General features: G+C 37.8%; 1 pseudogene; it reads right to left on the bottom strand.

The window, feature by feature from the left end:
• Positions 1-7,300: 7,300 nt before the first annotated feature.
• LOC127137777 (probable galactinol--sucrose galactosyltransferase 2) lies at positions 7,301-9,970 on the bottom strand (annotated as a pseudogene).
• Between the last annotated feature and the right edge of the window lie 418 nt (positions 9,971-10,388).

Genomic DNA, 10,388 nt, shown 5'->3' with positions numbered 1-10,388 from the left:
TGATGAAACAAATGAAATCGAGTCTCTATTTATAGGCAAGGAAAATAATGGAAATGACAAGGATGCCCTTCAGTTTGAAATTGGGAGGGAAAAGCTTTCTTCTTATGGCGTCCGCCACAACACCATGGCGCCCTCCATAAGGGTAAATTGTGGCTCCCAAGAGAAGATAGTGGGAGACGTGGCAGTTGAGGGAAGTTGAGCTATGACACGTCATGGTTGGACCCATGGCGCCAGCCACAGTGGGAGCCACATGTGCAAAATGTTGAATTTTAGTCGTTTTAGCTCATTTTCACTCCTTTTCTCGCCCGGGAGACGAAAATACGGTGAATTTCAGTGTCATCATTCTTGTTGGGGCATGGTATTTGATGGAGCTGTTAATCAATATGGTAATGGCATTGGGGAAGTGATTATTACTCCTCAAGGAACGCATTTTCCATTGACAGTCAGATTGACTTTCAAGTGTACAAACAACATGGCTGAGTATAAAGCTTGTATTATGGGGCTTGAAGAGCCCATCGATCTCAGAATCAAGTATCTAGACGTTTATGGAGATTCAACTTTGGTTGTGAATCAAATCAAAGGTGAATGGGAGACGATTCAACCCGGTTTGACACCATATAGAGATTATGCGAGGATGATTTCAACTTTCTTTACAAAGGTTAAGTTTCATCATATCCCTCGAGATGAAAACCAGATGGCAAATGCTCTTGCAACGTTGGCTTCAATGATTATGGTGAAGTTTTGGAATGAAGTGCCTATCTTGACTGTGATGTGTCTTGATAGGCCAGCTCATATGTTTGTTGTTGAAGAGGTCAAAGATGAGAAGTCGTGGTATTTGGATATCAAATGTTTCCTTCAAAGTCAGATTTACCCGTCTGGGGCATCTTTGAAAGATAAGAAATCTTTGAGAAGATTAGCCGGAAATTTCTACCTGAATGGTGATGTTTTGTACAAGAGAAACTTCTATATGATTCTGCTCAGATGCGTGGATAGACACGAAGCAGACTTATTAATGATTGAAGTCCATGAAGGTTCCTTTCGTATTCATTCCAATGGACATGCTATGGCAAAGAAAATGTTGAGAGCATGTTACTATTGGCTGCCAATGGAATCTGACCATTGCAAGTCTGTGAAGAAATGCCACAAGTGTCAAATATATGAAGATAAAATTCATGTACCTCCGACACTGTTGAATGTCATCTCCTCTCCATGGCCCTTCTCCATGTGGGGAATTGATATGATTGGCATGATTGAGCCCAAAGCGTCGAATGAACATCCTTTCATTTTGGTGGATATTGACTACTTCACAAAGTGGGTTGAAGCGGCATCGTATGCAAATGAAACCAAGCAAGTTATTGTGAGGTTTATCAAGAATCAGATTATATATCGGTATGGTGTGCCAAGAAAGATCATTACTGATGATGGATCGAACATGAATAATAATATGGTGGAAGCTCTTTGTAAAGACTTCAAGATTGCACATCATAATTCTTATCCCTACAGACCTAAGATGAATGGGGATGTTGAAGCTGCAAACAAGAACATTAAGAAGATCATTCAGAAGATGGTTGTGACGTACAAGGATTGGCATGAGATGCTCCCATTTGCTTTGCATGGGTATCGTACATCCATCTGCACATCCATATGGGAAACCCCTTTCTCACTTGTTTATGGCATGGAAGTTGTACTCTCAGTAGAGGTTGAGATCCCATCATTGCGTGTCTTGATGGAAGCCAAGTTGACTGAAGCTGAATGGTGTCAGACTAGGTTTGACCAGCTAAATTTGATTGAAGAGAAGAGGTTAACTGCCATGTGTCATTGTCAGTTATATCAGCAAAGGATGAAGAAAGCTTTTGACAAGAAGGCCAGACCTCGAGTATTCAAAGAAGGTGACCTTGTGCTCAAGAAGATCCTATCTTTCAAACCAAATTCTAGGGGCAAATGGACTCCTAATTATGAAGCCCCATATGTTGTTAAGAGATCCTTTTCAGTCGGTGCTTTGATTCTTACAACTATGGATGGTGAAGAGTTCACTCGTCCTGTGAATGCAGATGCAGTAAAGAAATACTTTGCCTAAAAGAGAAAAGAACAACTCGCTAAGTTGAAATCCTAAATGGGCGACTGAGGCAAAAATGAGCATTTCGGTGGATTGCAAATCCGAAAGGGAGATCCAGGCAAAAATTAGAGACATAAAACAGAAAAAATTATCACGATAAATTGAGCGCCCCACCTTGGGGTAATTTATGCAAAATTAGGGATTATGGCAAGTAACTGTATCCTGCTGATCTTCAGTTTTGAGGACATTCTTGAGGAAGTCAGTCAATTCTGATTCATCATCTACAACCGACGTCAAGAGCACAGTAGATATCAAAGTTGGTTTAAGGACTAGTGATCATTATATTCAATGTAGCCCTTTTCCATGTAAATTACCATTTTTCAATTTTTGTAAAGATCTATGGAGACTTGTCATTTACAGACTACCATTCTATTAACTAAAGTTGAGCTTTTATCCAATTGTTTCTACTCTTATTTATTATTCAGCCAAATAGGTTTAAATTTTATGATGATCATTTTTGAAATTAAAATTTTAAATCAAAACCATGTTTTCTTAAATATATAAAAGCAGTTATTTTAAAAGCAATTGATTTCATTAAAAGGAATATCAACAGTGGTTTGAAAAGCGGTGAGCCCTAAATGTGGAACATTATTGGTTCTCACCATGCAGTTAGTGTGATCCCTGTTTCATCCTCAGCTGCTTTTCAGCAACCGAGTTTCGTTGGTTTCCCCAGCCATGATTGAGCCTTCGATATTGTTTGATCTCTCTCCAGCGTTGTTTCTCTCTTGAGGATTGGCTAGGAATTGTATCGATGACTCAAACCATGTGACATATGTATCCTTTGCGATCGTTTTTTCAGCATAATCATCCCATATACATATACTTATACATAAACATTCAGAAAATTCATTATTACACCTTATGATTCATATTTCACTTTGATCCTCTGCTATGGTGGTAGCATTTCCCTATGCAGATTTGGTGTGTCTGTCCTCTTTCAATTATAGAGTGTCAACCCATTAAGCAGAAAAAATTTAACCTTTCTCCTTTCGCCACTGATTTATTTCCTCGTGGATGACCGTTATTTCAGTTTCCTCCATGTAAGAACAAATCTAGTATCTACAATGTATCTCTAAGATTTTGATGATAACAAAGGATGAAACAAAAATGGTACCCTAACGTAAATCTTTCTATGTATGCAGGACTCTAATCAAAATAGTCAGATAGACATTCATCAGATACAAATACAAGTTTTGAGAAATCACTTATAAGATATGCAAGCAGAAGCTCCAACTCTGATCAACGGAAGCGTAAACTAAACAAGAGACATCAGACACTCTGAAATCGAATAACGCCTCTAGGATCTAAAGCCTCGCGCTCTGATGAAATCAAGTGAAAGAAGCTCTGAAGACAATCAGCAACAAGCATCTATCTGAAGATACTCTTGCTGAAGAGAGACTCTGATGTTCGAACCTTCTGACTCAGAAAGCTTAGCTATGAAGAAATTCACTTAAGGAAAGAATCTATTTCAGAGAGCATTTTATGGTGCCCCAAAATTGTTTTGGAAAGAACACAGAGATTAATGACATTAATCATCCATCATTGCCAAAGATTCTGACTTTCAAACCATCAACGGTCTTCTCATCACTCCTCTATAAATGATGGAACGCCTCTCTAAGAACACACCGAAAACACACGAATATACAACACCCCTATCATTATTCATTCTCTCACACGAGCTGCTGCTCTAAAGTGTGAACAATTCTTTGATTTTACCTTGTGTAATTTCTGCTTACCTAGAAGCACTAAGCATTACTGTAAACCTATTTATTTGCTGAAAAATCTCCTCAAGTGACTTGTGAAGTCTGTAAACTTGAGAGGGATAAGAGATCTATATTCTCTTAGACGATTGTTTGTGTAATCTTTCAAGATTAGTGGATTAAGTCCTTTTTGAAGGCGAAATCACCTTGGTCGGGTGGACTGGAGTAGCTTTAAATTACAAGCGAACCAGTATAAAATTCAGTGTTGATATTATTTGTAAAATAATTCAAACCCCCTTTCTTGTTTTTCTCTACCTTCAATTGGTATCAGAGCTCCGACTCTGTTATTGATTTTCTAATCAAACACTTAATAGTGTAGAGAGATCCAGCGTGAGAAAAACATTATGGCCCACACCAATGAAAGAGATAGTTACAATGCTAAACCTCCAATCTTTGATGGAGAAAAATTTGATTACTGGAAAGACAGAATCGAAAGTTTCTTTCTGGGTTATGATGATGATCTATGGGATATAGTTACTATTGGCTACATACCTCCTGTATTTGAGGCTGGCATTGCTATTGCTAGAAACAAGATGACAAATGATCAGAAGCGTGACTTCAAGAATCATCACAAAGCCAGAAGAATACTGCTAAATGCCATTTCCTACAATGAATATGAAAAGATCACCAACATGGAAACTGCTAAAAGAAATACTTGACTCCCTGAGAATGACTCACGAAGGAAATTCACAAGTCAAAGAAACAAAGGCTCTAGCTCTAATTCAGAAGTACGAATCCTTCAAGATGGATGACGATAAAGCTATAAAGGTAATGTTTTCTAGATTTCAAACTTTAATTGTAGGACTCAAGGTTCTGGACAAAGGCTACACAACTACAGATCATGTCAAAAATATTGTCAAAAGCTTACCAAAGAAGTGGAGACCCATGGTCACCGCATTAAAATGGTCAAAGGATCTGAACAACATCATCCTTAAAGAACTCGTTAGTTCCCTCAGAATTCACGAGATAGAACTTGAGGAAGATGAGCCTCAAAAGAAGAACAAATATGTAGCACTGAAATCCAGATCTGAAAGACATAAACCATAAAGGAACAAAGCCTTCCAAGCTGAAGAAGAAGACAATGACGACTCTGAAAAGGAAGACTCTGACGATGAAGAAGAGTTATCCCTTTTAACCATAAGAGTAAAACAACTCTGGAGAAAAAGGAATAAAAACTTCAGAAGACCAAGACCCAAGGGAGATCGCTCATAATCAACTTCCAAAAGCAAATCAAACAAAGAGGTAACATGCTATGAATGTAAGGAAACAGGTCATTATAGAAACGAATGCCTAAATCTTAAGAAAGAAAGCTCCAGAAGATAAAGTTTCAAGAAAAACCCCTTTAAATCCAAGAAGGGACTCATGGCCACCTGGGCCGACACTGAATCTGATTCCTCTAAATCAAACTTTGAAGAACAGGAAAATGTTGCATTCATGGCTACCACTTCTGGAAACTCATCAGACGGAGAATCTGATCCGGAAGAGGTACTTTTTGATCTTTCACAATGAGTATTTATAAAAAATGGTTTTGAAAAGTCAAAGGCTTAAGGCCTAGGTTTCTAATTTGAAACAAAGTCAAAGTTTTGAAAATGATTTTTGGCTTGGTTAGAGTAGGGAGAAGAAGAGAAGGGTTATTCCTAAAGCAAACAAAATAAGAGGGGAGAAGAAAACCCTTGGAGTTCCTTTTCTTGGAGTCATAGAGATGACTCAAGATGCTCCTTTCCTTTGGACTTAGCACACACACAAGCAATCAATAATTGAATTCAAGCTCCTAGAATCTCCATTTGGCTTGGCTCTTAACTTTGCTACTCATGACAATGGTCCTCTTTTCACAATCTTAAGATGGGATCCCTATCAAACAAAAGCAAACATCAAAAAGTTCACAACACAATAAAGGGAATGGACAAAGAATAAGTTTTGAGGAGAAGTCCTTTTGAGGTCAACTTTGAGTTTTAGCATTCTAAAGGCATGAGGCCTAGTTGCTCTTCAACAAATTTTTTGCATTCTAAAGGCATGAGGCCTAGTTGCTCTTGAACTCCTTTAAGCATAGGTAAATCCTAATTCTAAGTCCTTTCTCCTTTTGCATTTGGACCACACAAAAGAAACACAAAGCAACACAAAATAGCAATATATATACACAATAATGGGCTCAAATGAGCAAAAGAAAAATGACATAAACATAAAACATGTGCTCAAGTGAGCAAAGTGAAAATCAACATGAATAAATGAGCAAAAAATAAATGACATTAAAAATAAATGGCAAGAAATTAAATGCTCAAATTAAAGTTAGTAGTTAGTGAGGTTATCACTACAACAAACAAGACCTTAGACAGCGCTTTTTTTAGCCTTAGACAGCGCTTTAAAGCGCTGTCTAAACCTCCGCTGCTAAAGGTTTAGACAGCACTTTTTTAAATCTTAAAAGCGCTGTCTAAGCCCCCCCCTTATACAGCGCTTTGGCCAAAAGCGCTTTATAAGACCCTCTTATTTTAAATTTTTTAGGTATACCTTAGACAGCGCTTTTGAAAAACGCTGTCTAAGCCCCACCCCCTTAGACAGCGCTTTGGCCAAAAGCGCTTTCTAAGACCCTCCTATTTTAATTTTTTTAGGTATACCTTAGACAGCGCTTTTCAAAAAGCGTTGTCTAAGCCCCCCCCTTAGACAGCGCTTTTGCCTAAAGCGCTTTCTAATCCCCCCCTTAGACAGCGCTTTTTACAAAAGCGCTGTCTAAGGTATACGAAAATTTTTGAAGCTTTTGTTTTAAACCACATTTTTTCCAGGTTTATAAACCAGAATTTCTACCTGTTTTCAACCAGATTTTGACAGACAATTATCACATTTTATATATGCCATTTTGGCCTTTTTTCTACCAATTTTTGGCTAACAAATATATATATATACCAATTCAAACCAATTTTGCCTTAAATGTATCAAAATATATACAAATTTATGTACACATTTACAAGTCATTACATATACTACAAATGTACACATTAATTACACAAATTTATGAACAAACATTGAGGATCCGAAGAACGTACTCCGTCACGGTATAAAAGATGAATTTAGGCAAATGTTAGATGGTAACTTGGAAAATAATACTAATAGATGAATTTAGAATGAAATGCTAACCCGGTATTAAACGGTATAAAAAACAACTTCTCCGCATCTTTATTGTCCATGAGGATCCGAAGAACGTACTCCGTCACGGTATCCGTGGTCATTCGATCGGCACAGATCCATGTTTTATCCATGGTTTTCCTACTTATTAAAGTAAACAATTAATCCAGACGAAAATACATAACTAAGGTAGTATCTTTGAATATCCTAACAATTATAAAGTTCAATTCATTTTAAACTTCAAAAACCTATACATAACCAATGTTAATATAAACTTCAATAACGTATCCGGATTAGTCGATTTCACTTAGAAAGTTGTCAACCCAGTCTCTGACTCATACTTGAACTCATTTTCATTATCACCCACCACACACTTCACTGGCCTCTGGGAACAGTAAACCCCAAATCTTCCACTTCCTCTCACTTTTAGGCTAACTGATGCAGCTACTCCTTTTTGATGGATTTCAAACTGTTCCACAGCTCCTCCAGTGTTGAACATATCCAATAGCCCTATTGGTGCAAACCAAATACCTTGCGCGATTTCCTGTCAAAAAGCATCAATTCATTCAGCATATCATGTTCATCGGTACCAAACAAACAATTCTTCGCAATATCTTGTATAACAAACTTGCTTAAGCCTTACCTTGATTGGATAGAAATGGAAAAGCTCGTATTCTAGAACTTTTAATATCACTGGCATTGAAGTACCCTTTGGTAAAAGAGCTATGTTGCCTGAAATGTGGATGCTAGTCAATATTTTAATAAAGTTGAATTTCACAGTAGCAACTTCACTTCTTGAAATTCAAAGATTTTAAGCTCAATGAAATTACCTGATCTATAAGAAAAGACAACAGCATCTCCATTCCAATCAGCACCAGCTACTTGAGCAATAAGATCAACATCAGAGGTACAGACAGAGCCAGTAAGTGTCTCAGGGGTTTCACAATGAATACGGTTTTTCTTCTCTATCTTGCACCACCCGGCACCTTGACAGTTAAATACACCAACAACTCCACAACATTTGTTCAAATTCCATATCTTGAGCAAGCTGAAAATGAATTTTAATACACAAGATTCAAGCATACCAACTAGTGACTACTAAAGAAAAACTCCTATCAATGACTGTCTCTGATAGGAGCTGAACTCCGTCTCTTGAAGTTACAAGGTCAAACTCTTAACACTGAATATCAGATAGAATATTTAACAAACCTTTTCCCATCTCTTGTTGGATCAACAAAGAGAGAGTCAACAGTGGGTCGGGCGGGTAACTGAGCACGGAGAACCGAGCCATCAGGAAGAACCAATTTCTTTAGAAGATCAAAATTATGCCTTCCTGGTTTATCACTATATACGCAACAAAAGCAACATGACGATATTAATACATATAGTCATGTATAACCAAATGTTGAACAAGAACTGCAATGAATGTCAATATACTACCTGACATAAATTGGGCCTCCACTGATCGCACGAGCTGCAGCATGATACTCGGCTGCCGGGTGTAAACTCTGAAATTACCAATATACTTTTGTTAACAAGAATATAGCTATTAAAAGGTACTCAAAATACAGATTCACTTCTACTTACATGAAACATGTCCCAGTCAGGTTGCATGAACTCTCCAAGGAAAATTGAGTTATACGTAACCGATGAAACATGAATGGTATGAGAAGCAGGATCATGTGGGTAAAAGTCATCAGAGGCTCTCACAACAGCAGTCTGCTTGGCACTATAGAGGCCATCAGTATTGTGACACATGCAAGAAATGCATCCGTTGTCGCAAAAATTTCGAGCAATAGAAGCCTCGAGAGCTTGATGATAGCTACGTATGATTGAGACTCTTCCGCCATGTCCTGAACCAAGGGTCTCGATAATGTTTTGCACATCAACTTTCACTCCATCTACTCCGCACGAAGCTAAGTAAGCATGGAGCTCATTGTAGAAATCAAAGACCTTTTTCGGATGAACCAGACCTAACCCATGGACAGTCAAGCTGTCCATGACGGCGTCTGGTTGATTTCCTAGAACGCCCGGGGAGTGTATGGGGTATGCTACAACAGTGTTGAAGTGCTCCATTCCAATTGCTGTTGGCTTCACTCCACCCTAATAACCAACTAGAGCATGCCAAACATATACATACCTGCCATAGAAAACCAAAAATTCAGAAACATAAAATAAACAATTAAGTCATGATAATTCTTCTGTCACATAACTCAACAACTCGAAGAATACGAATCATTTTGAAATGAATTTATAGGATTTCAGGATGCTAGACCATACTTCATATTGTGTAGTTGCTTTGTTTGATCTACAACATGCTCCAAGCCATTCCCCCCACCATTCTTTTGAAACTTAGTGTTTTCTTTAATACCAGTCAACCGTGTCGCAAACCTGCAAGAATCATATCTCCGAGGATCAGTTATACATTTCTAAATTAGGACTTTTTCTATGCAATGTGCATGAAAAATGCTAAATTAAGAAACAAGATAAAATCTTACTGTGCTCCTTCTTGTACAACAGAATCGGCATCTTTTGGTTTACTCTCAATCTGTTGCCAACCATCATCGATGATGAGAAACCGTGGAGATGCACCTCCCTCTGATAGGCTAAAGGAAAAGAAATGAAATGAAACACAGCATTTCAGTAACTAGTTGGTGCCTCTAAACATCATCTTGATCTCTTTTCACTTGCCATAAAAAAGAAAAGCAAGACACTCATGTTTCTCTCACAAATTACCTTTTCAATCCTTCCTCAATACCCTCAGCTGTGACATCAGTATAGAAAGCATCCCATGTGCACCAGCCAAACCAGTCAACGAAAGACGGTAACTGTGTAAAACCAATCGATAAAAAAGTTAGAAGATCTATTACATAACTAAAAGATGGATCTATTGGTGATATGGCTAAGATAAGATTCTTACTATTTTCTTCTCGCGGTGCAGAAAAGTTTGCATGTGTTTTTCAACAGCCCTTAATAACACGCAGAAAAGAAATCAGTAACACCACATTTGTCAAAATACAAATCACAATTTCACCAAATGAGAGAAAAAATCTTTTTTCTATAGCTGCAAATGACTTTACAACATCATAGGGAAACAAAGAGAAAAGATGAAATAGACAAAAAGAGAAAAACGCGTCACTTGACACTCTAAATCCAAACAGATCGAAAACTCTCCGACACTCTTATAGCTCGCCTCTGCAAAAATCCAAACAGATCGAAAACTCTCCGACACTCTAAGTGTATCCAAATATTTCAAGTAAGTCACCGCATCATACCTATCAGGAAAATGGCACACAACAATCAGTGCCTAAATGAATAATTAAATAAAAGGCATGCAACCGCAATCTAATCTATGACATTGACGTTTTCAATGTCCCTATAACCGCTTTTGACCC

This window comes from Lathyrus oleraceus, chromosome 4 (genome assembly GCF_024323335.1).
Source record: "Lathyrus oleraceus cultivar Zhongwan6 chromosome 4, CAAS_Psat_ZW6_1.0, whole genome shotgun sequence".
Classification (NCBI taxonomy): domain Eukaryota; kingdom Viridiplantae; phylum Streptophyta; class Magnoliopsida; order Fabales; family Fabaceae; genus Lathyrus; species Lathyrus oleraceus.
Note: the sequence above shows the minus strand (reverse complement) of the source record. Positions and strands in the feature narration are given on the sequence as shown.